Source organism: Vicugna pacos, chromosome 26, assembly GCF_048564905.1.
Source record: "Vicugna pacos chromosome 26, VicPac4, whole genome shotgun sequence".
In the NCBI taxonomy this organism is placed as follows: Eukaryota; Metazoa; Chordata; class Mammalia; order Artiodactyla; family Camelidae; genus Vicugna; species Vicugna pacos.
In genome coordinates this window covers 12,679,594-12,692,677 of record NC_133012.1, presented here as the reverse complement: position 1 = coordinate 12,692,677, position 13,084 = coordinate 12,679,594, and the positions used below count along the sequence as shown (strand labels likewise).

General features: G+C 40.9%; 1 long non-coding RNA gene across 1 annotated transcript in view; it reads left to right on the top strand.

The window, feature by feature from the left end:
- Positions 1-272: 272 nt before the first annotated feature.
- LOC116285709 (uncharacterized) overlaps positions 273-13,084 on the top strand; it is a 28,998-nt gene continuing 16,186 nt past the window's right edge. Inside the window, exons 1-2 of the long non-coding RNA XR_012064481.1 lie at positions 273-358; positions 3,398-3,453. This is a non-coding gene — a long non-coding RNA (uncharacterized lncRNA). The remainder of the gene's footprint in view (positions 359-3,397; positions 3,454-13,084) is intronic.

The window sequence follows — 13,084 nt, the reverse complement described above, 5'->3', positions numbered from 1 at the left end:
CTGAATGAAAATGAAAACATACCTTGGCTCTTGGGAACATCAGTCCCAGAGAGTGAAAAATGCTTTGTTATAAGGACCTGTTCTACTCTAAGAAAAAATATATGATAAATAAGACCATATTAAAATTTAGGGAAAGTGACAGAAACCAGCTAAGAATGATCAGGGATGCGATGTCTATTGATTGTCTCAGGGTTTCCAGACAGTGTGGGAAACCACATGGGACTATGACATCATAAACAGGGCGGATTGCTTCAATAAATGTACTAGAACATCACTGTCTCCTTGTGTAGAATATTCTGATTTGAGGTTTGAGATTATTCAGGAATGGTGATTCTGCCCTCCCAGGCTTTGTCTTACTGTAAGTATTGTATCATGAAAGCATTCTGCCCTGTCTGAGGTTTGGCCTAAATATATAAATTATTCTCTCTAGTGTTTTGGCTCTGTTTACTTACAGTGCTTAGAACAAAGTCACACTCCACATAATCATTAAAATGGTAACAGGACACTCTGAAATGTGAAAGGAATCAACCAACCAACTACATTTTAAATAGTGGAAAATGTTCAGGAAATTCTAGAAGGTCATAGTTAAAAGGCATTTAAGTCAAGTAATGGTTTTAAGTAGAAATAGAACAAAGTACTTGGAAGACAGTCTTGTTTTGTCTCTGTTCATTAAAGGAGGTCATATGATCAGTATTCACCTTTTTAATCTACCCTTTTCTCAACATTTTAACTACTAGGAATTCCCTTCTTAAAATCTCCCCTTATTCTCATGCTTTTTAAGATTCTGTATGCCAAAAAAATTACACATTATAAATGTTGATGCAAATAATCAATAAACAATCTATATTAAGGAACAGAAGAGAGCCTTATTCAAGTCAAGGTGGAAACTGTAGACTAAGAAACACAGCACAGATTCAAGAAGCACTTGAATCGTGTTCCACCAAACAACAAAATGGGAGAGGCAAAAAATACAAAGTTATATAAGATGTTTGTCAAGAATTAGGATTGGAGCCAGCAAGAAGTAAGGGCACTTGCTAAGCAAGGATTAACTGGGGTCTGAAATGGTTGCATAGTTATAAATTACAACGTTGAGACTATAAGATTGTAGCTGGCAGGTATTAGCAGATATTATCATGAAAATGGCTGATGGTGTCCATGAGTTTAATACAGTTCAGACAAATCAGGTTCTCGATGATGCAGAGGTGTGTCTGAAACCAAATCCACAGTGGCCACCCGTGTCCATTTTGGATGCCTGAACCACAGTTACTCCATTTTGATTTTTAAATGATCTTGAATATGTCTTCATAAATAATTCATTTTTATTTATTTAAAAAGATGTATGGTTGCCAAAGAGAACATTTACCCAGCAGGAGATAACGGGTATAATCAAAATTATATAAGAAATTCAATCCAAAGAAAAAAGAAGAACATTTTAGTTTTGCTGTGCTAACTAAATTAAAATATGATTTTAGGGACTTTTGCAAAATCAGAACTAGCATGCAAATTCAGATTACTACCCCAGTGCCTCTAGAGACCTAGGACACCAGTTTATGAACCACAGCTCTGCTGTTTCCTTATTAATGCATCAAAAGCTTCAAGAGTAGTATTTTATGTACAACGGATGCTGAGTAATTTTGGATATACTAGTTAACATCTTGTCTTTCAAAAAGTCTTCCACTCACATTTTTCAGTCCTTTACCTTGAGTTAAAACACAGAGAATTGTTATTAATGCAATATGGGCATTTTTCCATTACTCAGTGCTTCATATGCAATTTGTGAGTTGGCTGTACTTGCAAGGATTCTCCTCACCACCTGACATCACTTAGTTGACAATGCAAGGGCAGGAAAAAAACTTATCCTTGTCTAGTAAGGAGCCATAGAGGGTAGAGGTCCAAGTGACTGTTTAAAGTTAGTATGAGCTGACATACCAAACTTCCGTTGCCCACATTGGCCATGTTTCTCTGTAAGACAGCAACGGCACTGCTATTTGTCATTGAAAGGCCACAAAGTACTTTCCTATATCTTTGTCACCTTTCTTTCCCCTTAGAGGGAAATCAAGGTGTGTATTGTTATCCTCGGTTATAATATATAGAAATGTAAGCTAGACATTTGCCCAGCACCAGCTCAGAGCTTCTGACTCTTAACTCAGAGCTCTGTGCACCATGACATCATGCTGCCCGACAGATAATTAAGGGTTCTTTGGTGTTGGTACGGGTTGAACTGTATCCTCCCAAAAGATATGTTGAAGTTCTAACCTCTGTAAAAAGAGAAAACCCATGTGAAGACAGAGGCAGAGAGTAGAGCTATGCAGCCCTAAGCCAAGGAACACCGAGGATGACAGCTACCATCAGAAGCTAGGAGGCAGCAAGGAAGGATTCTGCCCAGAGCCTCAGAGGAAGCACGGCCCTGCTGACAAGCCTGATTTCAGACTTCTAGCCTCCAGAATTGGAAGACAGTAAAATCCTGCTGTTTTAGGCCACCCAGTTTGTGGCACTCTGTCACAGAAACCCTAGAAGACAACTACAAGTGTGAGCACTTCAATTTCATTTACAGGCAAGAAGCATGCAGGCTAGTTATTCCCCTATAATGAAAATCTAACACCTGTAAATGAACTGGGACATTTCTACAAGCATTGACATATGGGGGAACAAAAGGTATTTTATGCAGAGCCACTTCTCAGTCGTGGTTGTAGCTTTCCATACATCACTATCAAAAAACCTCCTCATGGGAGATAAAACCTCAGTGTGATTCCAGTTCCCTTGAAGTCACACCCTTTCCTGCACAGGTGATCTAATGCTCTGTACATAATACTCCTCGCTTTTGTTGGTGACTTGAGAGATGGGCAGTGTCAGTCTAAAAATGGCAGTATTGTTGGAATTAATGCTTAAGCAGGCAACAAACTCCAGACAGGGAGTAACTTAAAAAAATAGGATGAGGAAGAAAAATCACCTTATTCCACTAATGCTCTAAAAATAAAACGCAGACTCTGCTCTAAGAGATAGTCTACAAATGTTTCCAGCAGAGACCTGCTGAGTATTTCTAAATTGTGCTCCACGGAAAACTAGCCCATGAGCTATTTCTTAAAAGTGGTGTTTAGTAGTGCAATGAGTTTAGAAAACACAGCATTCTCTTTGTCAGAGAGAGTCCCTATTCACATCTGTATATTAAATCCACTGAGAAATCTTGAAGTGAGAAACATTGACACAACTATTTTAGCTAATATTGCATTTCCCCAAATTATTTGATCAGAAACTCCTATTTGTTACAGCAGTCATTAACATCTAGAAGTATATACTTTGAGAAACAGTGAGCTGTGATATTCTTGAATCTCGCTCAGTACGTCCAAGTTTACCTTATGTAGGAGCAGACTGACATATTTACTGTTCTCTGTTTCAGGTTGGCTTACCAGAAGAGGCACGCATGAAAAGCTTCACTGAATTACTGAGGATAAGGTATGGATTTAGGGTTGCGAGGCCTATGCAATTTGGGGGACCCCTCTAAGAAAAAATACAAAATGACCATGAAAACACAAAACTAAGTTTCCTCCTCCCGCCTTGGAATAATCCCAGATAAGGGAGGGTGTCTGAAGTTTATGCTTCATTCGCTGCATGGAAAACCCACGTCTGCTTAAAATCCGGTTGGCTACATGAACTAAAATAGAAACTCAAATTAACAGTGGCATAAACACCATAGGAATGTATTTCTCTCTCATGTTATAGTCCAGAGATAAGACACTCCTCAGGTGGTGGTGTGACTGCATCATGCAAGGTTCCTTTTATCTTGTTACTCTGTCATTCCTACAATGTTGCCTTTGGCACCAAGACCCTGGTCCAGGCAGCAAGATTGAGGAAGGGCTGGAAGGATGGACTTGGGGACACGCTGTGCAAAGAGCATTTAGAGCTTCTTACAATCCCGTTGGTCGGAATTCAGTCACATGGCCTCCTTCAGCCTGGGGGACTTGAGAAAGGAAGGCTCTATTCTGGGTGCTCAGGTACCTCAGTTAAATGTCAGTGGTTTTATTATTGTAGAAGAATATCAGTATTGGGGCATCTAGCATTTGCTGCCTCTCTCTCTGACTCATTAACTCCTCCGCCGCCAGCTTTACTGAGGTCGAATTGATCTTACTTTTAAATGTGCCAACTCAGAGCTTCGTTGTCTAGAACTACTGTCTTATGGACTGAGAGACTGAAGTCCCTAAAAGCATCAGAAAAACCTTATACTATATATGACTTTAGAAAAGTAAAGGCTTTTTAGAAGAAAGTAAAATGAAAAGCTTCATGGACTGCAGGGGTTCCCGCATTTCTTTGTACGCAAACCATACTTTCCATTTCCCGTGAGGCCCCAGAAGACGTGACCGAGCACGAGAGGAGGGCGGTGCCAAGTGAGATGAGGGCGGACCCGGGAGGGAGCTGCTGCCAAGGCCGCCTTTCCCCGCCCCCACCCCCGGAATCCGAGAGAACTGGGGGGCAGAGAGAGGGAGGCCAGCTGACTCCATTTGGCATAAAGAACCCTAAAGCTTTTCTTTTTTTTTTTTTTCCGGATGGGGGGAAGCAGGAACGTAAATACTGGAGGAAGGTTTGAAAAAGAGAATCTGTACTTGAATTGTTTGGAAGAGAGAAATGGAGGGGAGGATGATCAGGGAAATCTGAGTAGGTCTTCCTGACTCTCTGAGCTATATATTCCTAGTAACAGCCCAGGCTTTCTGCTTGCGAGCCTGTCAACACTTCAGCGGCAGCGGAAGGTTCCTGGGAACCATCCTTGGGCGTTTGGCAGGCGCGCCCAGGGCCAACTGTGTGCCCCTCCGGGCTGTTGGATTTGGAATTGCTCTTTTAGAAATGCATGGCAGGAACAAAGGGGCCCTGTTGGTTATTTCCATATTCTGGAAGAATCTCTGCCTTGAGTGATGGTGTGGAGTTAATGTGATGTAAACTTCCCATACTCACAGTTTTTTTTAATTGTGATTTTTGCAAGCTGAGTTTGAGAGGCATTTGTTTGAAACGCGTACACACTTACAAAAGGGGTCTGTCTACCCAAAGAGGAGTTTGGACGCCGTTCCAAGCCTGGGTGTGGCATAAACCTGCCCTGGTAAAGCAAAAAGGCACAGAATGTGGACTGTAAAGAATCATCATTACCCTCAATTATGGACGACATTTCAACAACCTCTGTGCGTTTGTGGAGCTTACTAAACGATCTTGATAAAGAAGAGTGCTCTGTAATAGAAAAATCTGATTAAATCTAAGGAAAATAATTCTTAACCAGATGGAGGGAAAAAAATGTTGGCAAGGTCTGAACTTCTGTCAATGGCTAAAAGTTAGGATAAAAGATTAATAAATTCTAATACTTTATTCAAACAAAGCGCTGTTTTAAAAATACATTTGGTCTATGCAAAAATACAAACTTAGGTTATCTTCTGTATTGAGTAAATAAATTGTATAGTGCCTACAAGGCTGATTGATTTATTTAGTGCACTTTTAAGGTGGGTCGTGATTAATGATTTAGTAAGATGTGAACTGCTATAAAGGGTCACATCTATTCTAGTGCTTTTAAGTCCATTGTGTTGACAGACCTGTGTTGTTTGTGTGTATCAGGCAAGACACTGGGGCGGGGATGGAAGGGACATAGAAATGGGTAGCTATTGTTGCCACAGCAAGTAAACTATCCAGTGGGAGGAGATAACTCAGGTCTACAAATAAATACAATTCACCATATTTCACAGTCAATGCCAAACTAGGGCTACAAGTTGTAATAGTAGGCTCCCTTTTTGGAGACTGACTTACTGTGTGCCAGGCATTATTATTTTTTTAAATTGAAGTATAGTTTATTTACAAAGTTGTGTTAGTTTCAGGTGTATGGCAGAGTGATTCAGTTATACATATACATACATATATTCTTTTTCAGAGTCTTTTCCATTATAGCTTATTACGAGATATTGAATATAGTTCTCTGTACTATACAGTAGGTCCTTGTTTATCTATTTTATATACAGTAGTGTGTATATGTTAATCCTGAACTTCTAATTTATCTCTCCCCTCAACCTCTCTCCCCTTTGGTAACCATAGTTTATTTTCTACATCTGTGAATCTGTTTCTGGTTTGTAAATAAGTTCATTTGTATTATTTCTTTTAGATTCCACACATAAGTGATATCATATGAAATTTGTCTTTCTGTGTCTGACTTTCTTCACTTAGTATGAGAATTTCTAGGTCCAACCATGTTGCTGCAAATGGCATTATTTCATGCTTTTTTTATGGCTGAGTGGTATACTGTTGTGTGTATGTGTGTGTGTGTATATATATATTGTGTGTGTGTATATATATATTGTGTGTATATATATATATATAAAACACTTTTTCTTTATCCAGTCATTTGTCAATGGACATTTAGGTTGCTTCCATGTATTGGCTATTGTAAACAGTACTGGTGTGAACATTGGGGTGCATATATCTTTTCAAATCAGAGTTTTCTCTGGACATATGCCCAGGTGTGGGATTGCTGGATCATATGGTAAGTCTGTTTTTAGTTTTCTAAGGAATCTCCATACTGTTTTCCATATGGCTGCACAAAACTACATTCCCACCAACAGTGTAGGAGGATTTCCTTTTCTTCACACCCTCTCCAGCTTTTGTCGTTTGTAGATTTTTAATGATGGCCATTCTAACTGGTGTAAAGTGATACCTCATTGTGGTTTTGATGTGCATTTCTCTAATAATCAGTGATATGTAGCATTTTTTTCATGTACCTGTTGGCCATTTGTGTCTTCATTGAAGAATTGCTTGTTTAGGTCTTCTGCCCATTTTCAGATTGGGTTTTTTGTTGTTGTTGTTATTAAGTTGTATAAGCTGTTTACATATTCTGAAAATTAGGCTCTTGTCAGTTGCATCATTTGCAAATATTTTCTCTCATTCCATGGGTTGTCTTTTTCTTTTGTTTATAGTTTTCTTTGCTGTGCAAAAGCTTATAAGTTTAATTAGGTCCCATTTGTTTATTGTTGCTTTTATTTCTGTTGCCTGGGTAGACTGCCCTAGGAGCACATTGCTGAGATTTATGTCAGAAAATGTTTTACCTGTTTTGTTCTAGGAGGTTTATAGTATCTTGTCTTATGCTTAAGTGTCTAAGCCATTTTGAGTTTATTTTTGTTTATGGTGTGGGGGAGTCTTCTAATTTCATTGATTTACATGCGGCTGTCAGCTTTCCCAACACCACTTGCTGAGGAAACTGTCTTTACTCCATTGTACACACTTACGGTCAATTAATCTTTGACAAAGGAGGCGAGAATATACAATGAGGCGCTCTACTTTTGTTTCCTGTGTCCAGGGGGTAGGCTCTATGCACTCAGCCCAGGACCCAGATGGGGCTGCTGTCTTACAGTAAGACCTTCTCCTGCCCATCTTGATGTGTTTTGGAAGCTAAGTGGACTCCTAATAATCTTACTCAGGGGCATCTGCCTTGCATAGGAATTATTGAGTTCTTGCCCAGCTATTAATAAATTGGCATCTTATTTTCCTGTTGGTTTTGCTCTCTGTGTGTGTAGATTTGTTGCTTAGAATCTCTAAAGAAGAGGGGAGAGGGAAGGAACAGGAGAGGGGAGGGGAGAAAGAGGAGGAGGGAGGGAGGGAGGAGGGAGGGAGGGAGGAGGAGGAGGAAGGGGGTCAGGGAGGAGGCTGGGAAGTCTTATCGCCAGTCCCAGGAAAGGCAGACACTTGGAGGGCGGATGGGGAAGCAGACGGGTGGCAGACCTTTCTGGCTAGTTTTTTTGGTTCCATACACCAAAGAAGGAAAATTTTCCAAAATTTAATTTAATTTTGCAAACACTATCGGGCCTGTAGTACGCGTAAGACACTGTTCTGGATATTGGGAGCCGGCCAGGCAAAGAGAGAAAAGAGTTAAAATAGCTTCCCTCGAGGAACTACAGTACAGAATTGAATGGATCTGGTCTATTATTGAAGTTTAATAGAAGAATTCACTTTTTCCAACTTACTGCAAACTCTACCAAATATCAAATGACAAATTGACTCATAAGATCTCTTAGAAGTGAGGACTGGGTGTCTTCCAGGGGGTTATATAAGACAATACCACTTAAAAATTGAGCTGCTTTTGTAGTTTTTTCTTGATTCTGGAAGCTTCATTTACCCTTCTCACCTCTGATAACAAAAAAAAAAAATCATGCAGAGATGCTACCCAACAAATGCCTTTTTAAGCAAAAGCAGGTCACGTTCTCAGCCTAGGATCCAGCTTTTTTCAAATTTCAACATAGATAACAGAAAACAAATGTTCAAAATGACTGTAAACAAAGAAACAAGTAAAAGATTTCCAGAAGCTAATGCTTTTTGAATTAGGTCTGAGAAAACACTATTACAACTGTTAGATTTAGCTCCATCTTAGGACATCGTCCTTGAAACAGCATAACTGGAGAAGTCTCTGCAATGTTCTTTCTCCCTGTTCAGTAGCATCTTCGCCTCCTCCTGGGCATATTATGCTACTAGACAGAATATAAACTTCATTCTTTATTACAGAAAATATCTACAAACGTCTGCAGGCATATTCTTAATATGTTTTGCTGGTTTTAATGCTTTTTTTATGATGAGTATGAGATTGATTGGTTGTTTGCCAAGTAGCTCCAGTGTTCTGTGACTCTAGCGCAATGAATAGTTTCAAAAAGAAACCAAAACCCTGGAGTTAAGAGGGAGAATCAAACATCTGCAAAACTATGAAAAATTGAGGTGGAAATGGATAAAAGCAGATTACACTGCTGACCTTTTGGGAATGGGTCCCAAGATACGCCTTGCATGTTTCTTCCCCATCCTTGACTCCTCCCAGAAGCCAAGTCTCCTATCAAATAAAGAAAGCAAGCTAAACACTTAAGTGCAACTGCTGTGACTTCACACACACGGTAAAGACGTACTGAAATGGACTCAGTGGAAGAGCATCAAATCATGTGAGTTTCCCAGAACGTGCCCTGCACTGGTGGAGACAATCGGGGACGTTTTATCAGGACTGTAGGAGGAGGGTGGCCTCTTGTACTCACAGTCCTCCCCACTCTTGGAGCAAATAGTAGGAGGAGGGTGGCCTCTTGTACTCACAGTCCTCCCCACCCTTGGAGCAAATACAGAAGGAACATTCTGCAGCTTTCCTGGGTATGAAATGACCCAGGAAAGACACGAGCATTTGCTTTTCACAGGGAAGAGAGGGGATCCTGAAATGAAAAGAGGATCATCAGGGGTTGCCGACAGAAAACACCAATGTTGCAAAGGGTGTCCCTACACTGACCAGGTTGAAAATCTCTGGTTAACTCCAATTATGCCTTTAGCGGGGAGCGTGGGAGGTAGCGAGAATGAGGTGACCGGGCTCCCTGCTGCCTGCCAGGCTGCCACTGCCCCCACTCCATGTCTACTCACGGCCACATCAGGGCCCTGGCACCCCGACCTTTTTGCAGCCAGCCACAAGAAGAGGTGTGCTCAATGTTCATTCCTAGGGCCATCATCTCTTCTCAATAAGATTATACACAGGAAGGGTCTCACCATCTTTAAAGACAGAGCTGAGGCTTCTGTTGTTCTAACTACTCACCCACACCAGCTGAGACCTCATTGTCCCGGATTCGAAGGGAACAGCATGTAGCTCACTGTCAGCTCTATGTACGGGCCTTATAACTGGCTGCTTTTGCTAAATCCTGGTCCTTCAGGAGCTAGGCTTCTATACTGTCCATTCGAGCTACTATATCAGAACACCACAGACTGGGTGCCTTATAAGCAGCAGGAATTTATTTCTCACAGTTCTGGAGGCTGAGAAGTCCAGGATCAAGGCACCAGCTGTGATAAGAGCCGGCTTCCTGATTCACAGCCAGCACCTTCTCTCTGTGTCATCAAGTGATGGAAGGGGTGAGGGGGCTCTGGGGGGGTCTCTTTTAGAAGAACACTAATCCTGTTGATGCAGGCTCCACCCTCATGACCTAAGCACCTCCCAGAGGCTCGCTGCCATACTCTCACTGTGGGCATTAGATCTCAACATGCACATTTGGGGGGTTCACAGACATTAAGAACAGACATTCAGACCAGAGCATAGCCTGTCCTCTAGGAGGCTTTGTTTCTTGTCTTGTCTTACAGTCTTCTAGTGGTTGGATTTTCTGGTTGCTGACTTCATTTTCTCCTTACTTTCAGCCACCCTTGGCCTATCAATGCCAACTGCCCACCCACGTGGGCTTTTTATGCATTCCTGACCCACTCTTATTTTGCCAGTTACCATGAGCTTTCACTCTGTGTATCGCCTGGTTTTTCCTGAGGACTAACTCTTAGCTTTAAGAGTTCCTTTGAAGCTCATGTTTCGGGGTACTGTTTGCTCCTAAAATAGCTGACCCTTGACCTCACTTGTTCAAAAACCTGGCTTCCTCTTGACACTGTGGCTTTAGTTGGATACTTAGTCTTTCTTTTTTCACTTTTGCTCATTTTACTGCCATCTAAACTCTGGTTTGAGAAAACTAAGTCAGACAGCTGAAGAAGAGACTTAAAAATGTATTAATTGGCATTCTCTTTACAACTGTGCTGTCAGCTGTATTATGTTTTTCTGCCTTCTGTGAAATTAATATTACTTCTTATGAATTTATTTGAATCCTTTTGCTTATGTTTGATTTTCATACGTCTTACATTTTCAAGCAGTTAATATTTTTGCATAATGATACTGATAAAGCTTGAGACCTTCTCTAAACTAATAAATTATTAACTTACAGCTGAGCTCTATGTAGAATTCTTAATTTGCTAATGGCCTATCATAAGAACATAGGGATTTGAACTGAGTCATACCAGGGTCAATCCATCCCAGTGTTCAGCTATGAATAGCTAGTTCAGGTAACATGCGTGGTAACATTAGAGCAGTAGTTAGCTAGACATGAGCAGAGAAGGCAGGGACAGGGGTGGGGGGAAGCAGGAGGTGGGGAGAGGATGGGCCAGGTGGCAGGAAACCATACATCTTGTGACAATGGTGTCCTTGGGCAGACAGAGAAAGGCGGGAAAAGGCAGGAATCTCCGGTGTCTGAATGTAACCTTATGCTCATTAAGCCCTCATAACAATAAAATTAGCCTTGCAGATAGAAAGTACCCATCATGTGCCAATGCCTTGACACTTCTGATCAAGACCAAATAAGGACAAAATCCCCCCTCCCCTTAGGAAGATAGAGCTGAAATGAAAATCAGGGACTATGGACCCCCAAACCCCTCCCACCTCAATGAATATTCCACCCAATCATTTTCACACCCATATAAGCAACTTGCCAAAGGCACTCAGGGCAGCTGCTCAGCTGAGCCTGCCCGCTCTCCCTTCTGAGAGTGTACTGTCACTTAATAAATCCTTGCTTTGCTTTCTTTCCTCTGTGTCTTAGCTCTGAAGAGATGAAATGAGAACCTACTTGCCAGTAACAGTGATAGGCAGCTGTGCTACCTATCAAGCTTTCAAAGTAACTGTATCCCAGGGTGCTAATAGCAGTTTCTGGCCTTTCTAGCCATAAATTTGTCCATGTCTGTTATGATTCCATTTGTGTTTCCTAAGAGAGCCACTTCTGCTCTAGACATCAGTCACCCTCTTTGGCTGTATCAAATAGACATAGGTACAGAAAATGATGGAGTGAGAGAAAATTGTATTATTCATGCTAATGGAATGTAATAAAGGTATGGCTTGATCTAGAAAAGCAGACGTAATGTAAGGTATTTTTCTGTTTGGTGCCTTTAGTGTGAAGTAGAGGAAAGAATACAGACTTCAGGGTCAGACAGATCTAGGTTTAAATTCCAGCGCTGTCCTTTACTATCTTCAAGGCCTCTCTGAACCTGTTTCTTGATCTGTTATAAAAAAAAATGAATATTTATCTTAGAAGTCTGTTGTTAAAATTAAAATAATAATAAATGTACTAAGTACTTAGTATGCAGTCAATATATGGAAGTAATAACAGGAGTAGTACTAGTTTGATACATCTCATTTGGAAATATTCTTTCCATTAAAAAGATGAAAAAGGAGGGAGCTAAACACTTAGAGTTTTGTTTGGTCTTGGCAACATACAGGCAGAACTGTCAAAAGAACTGTCATGATATACCTGCACTGATACAATAGCCACTAGGCATATGTGGTTATTTATATTTAAAAATTTAAATTAATTCAGTTCCTTGGTTGCATTCATCACAGTTGAACAGCTTAGGGGATGGGAGGTATAGCTCAGTGGTAGAGGGTGTGCTTAGCATGCACGAGGTCCTGGGTTCAATCTCCAGCACCTCCATTAACCAAAACGCAGAAACAAAACTAGAAATATGAAATGCTCAGTAGCCACATGTTGCCGGTGGGTTCCATACTGGGGAGAGAAAACAGAAAATATTTCCGCCATTGCAGAAAGTTCTATTGGGCAATGCTAGTCTGGACCCAGAGGTTCTCTGCAGGCTTTATGACTACTGTCAAAAAGCAACTGTCTAAGATTAGGCAGCCCCTCACAGTGCTGGGAGCTGGACAGTGCCAGTTTCCAGTGCCCCCTCCCCACCGTGTTAACTGGCTTCTTGGCTCCTGCTCCCTCATCCCATTGCACAAAGCATCAAGGCACATTTGTCCCTTCATATACCTTCTACCGGGGACTGTCTTGTTCCAAGGTATCTGTTCACTAAACTCAGCTCAGATTTTAACGTTTTGAAACATAATATATAATCCTTTACAGGAATAACTTGGTTTTCAAATTTAAAGTAATGACTGAAATACCTCTCATTATAGAATTTAGGAGGAAAATTTGGTATAGAAACTATACCCTATACTCTTTAAAAACCATGGCATTTGAGTGGCCCCCTGGTTCCCTTCTGTCCCCAGCTGGTTCTGTTCTGGCTGCACTAATTGGATAGATTAAAACATGAACTTTCTCTTAGAGGGATCAAATTTTGAGAGGTAAAGTGACAGTTACATTCAAGTAGTACATGTTTGGGAAGATTTTTTTTTAAATGTATTCTATTCATAATCTGGGCCACATGATTCTAATAAGGGCCATAGAATAGTGAGTATGAAATGGTTGAACAATCAGACCTTGAAGTTCTGCTCCCAGGTGGAACACTAAATGATGTTTGAAAGTGT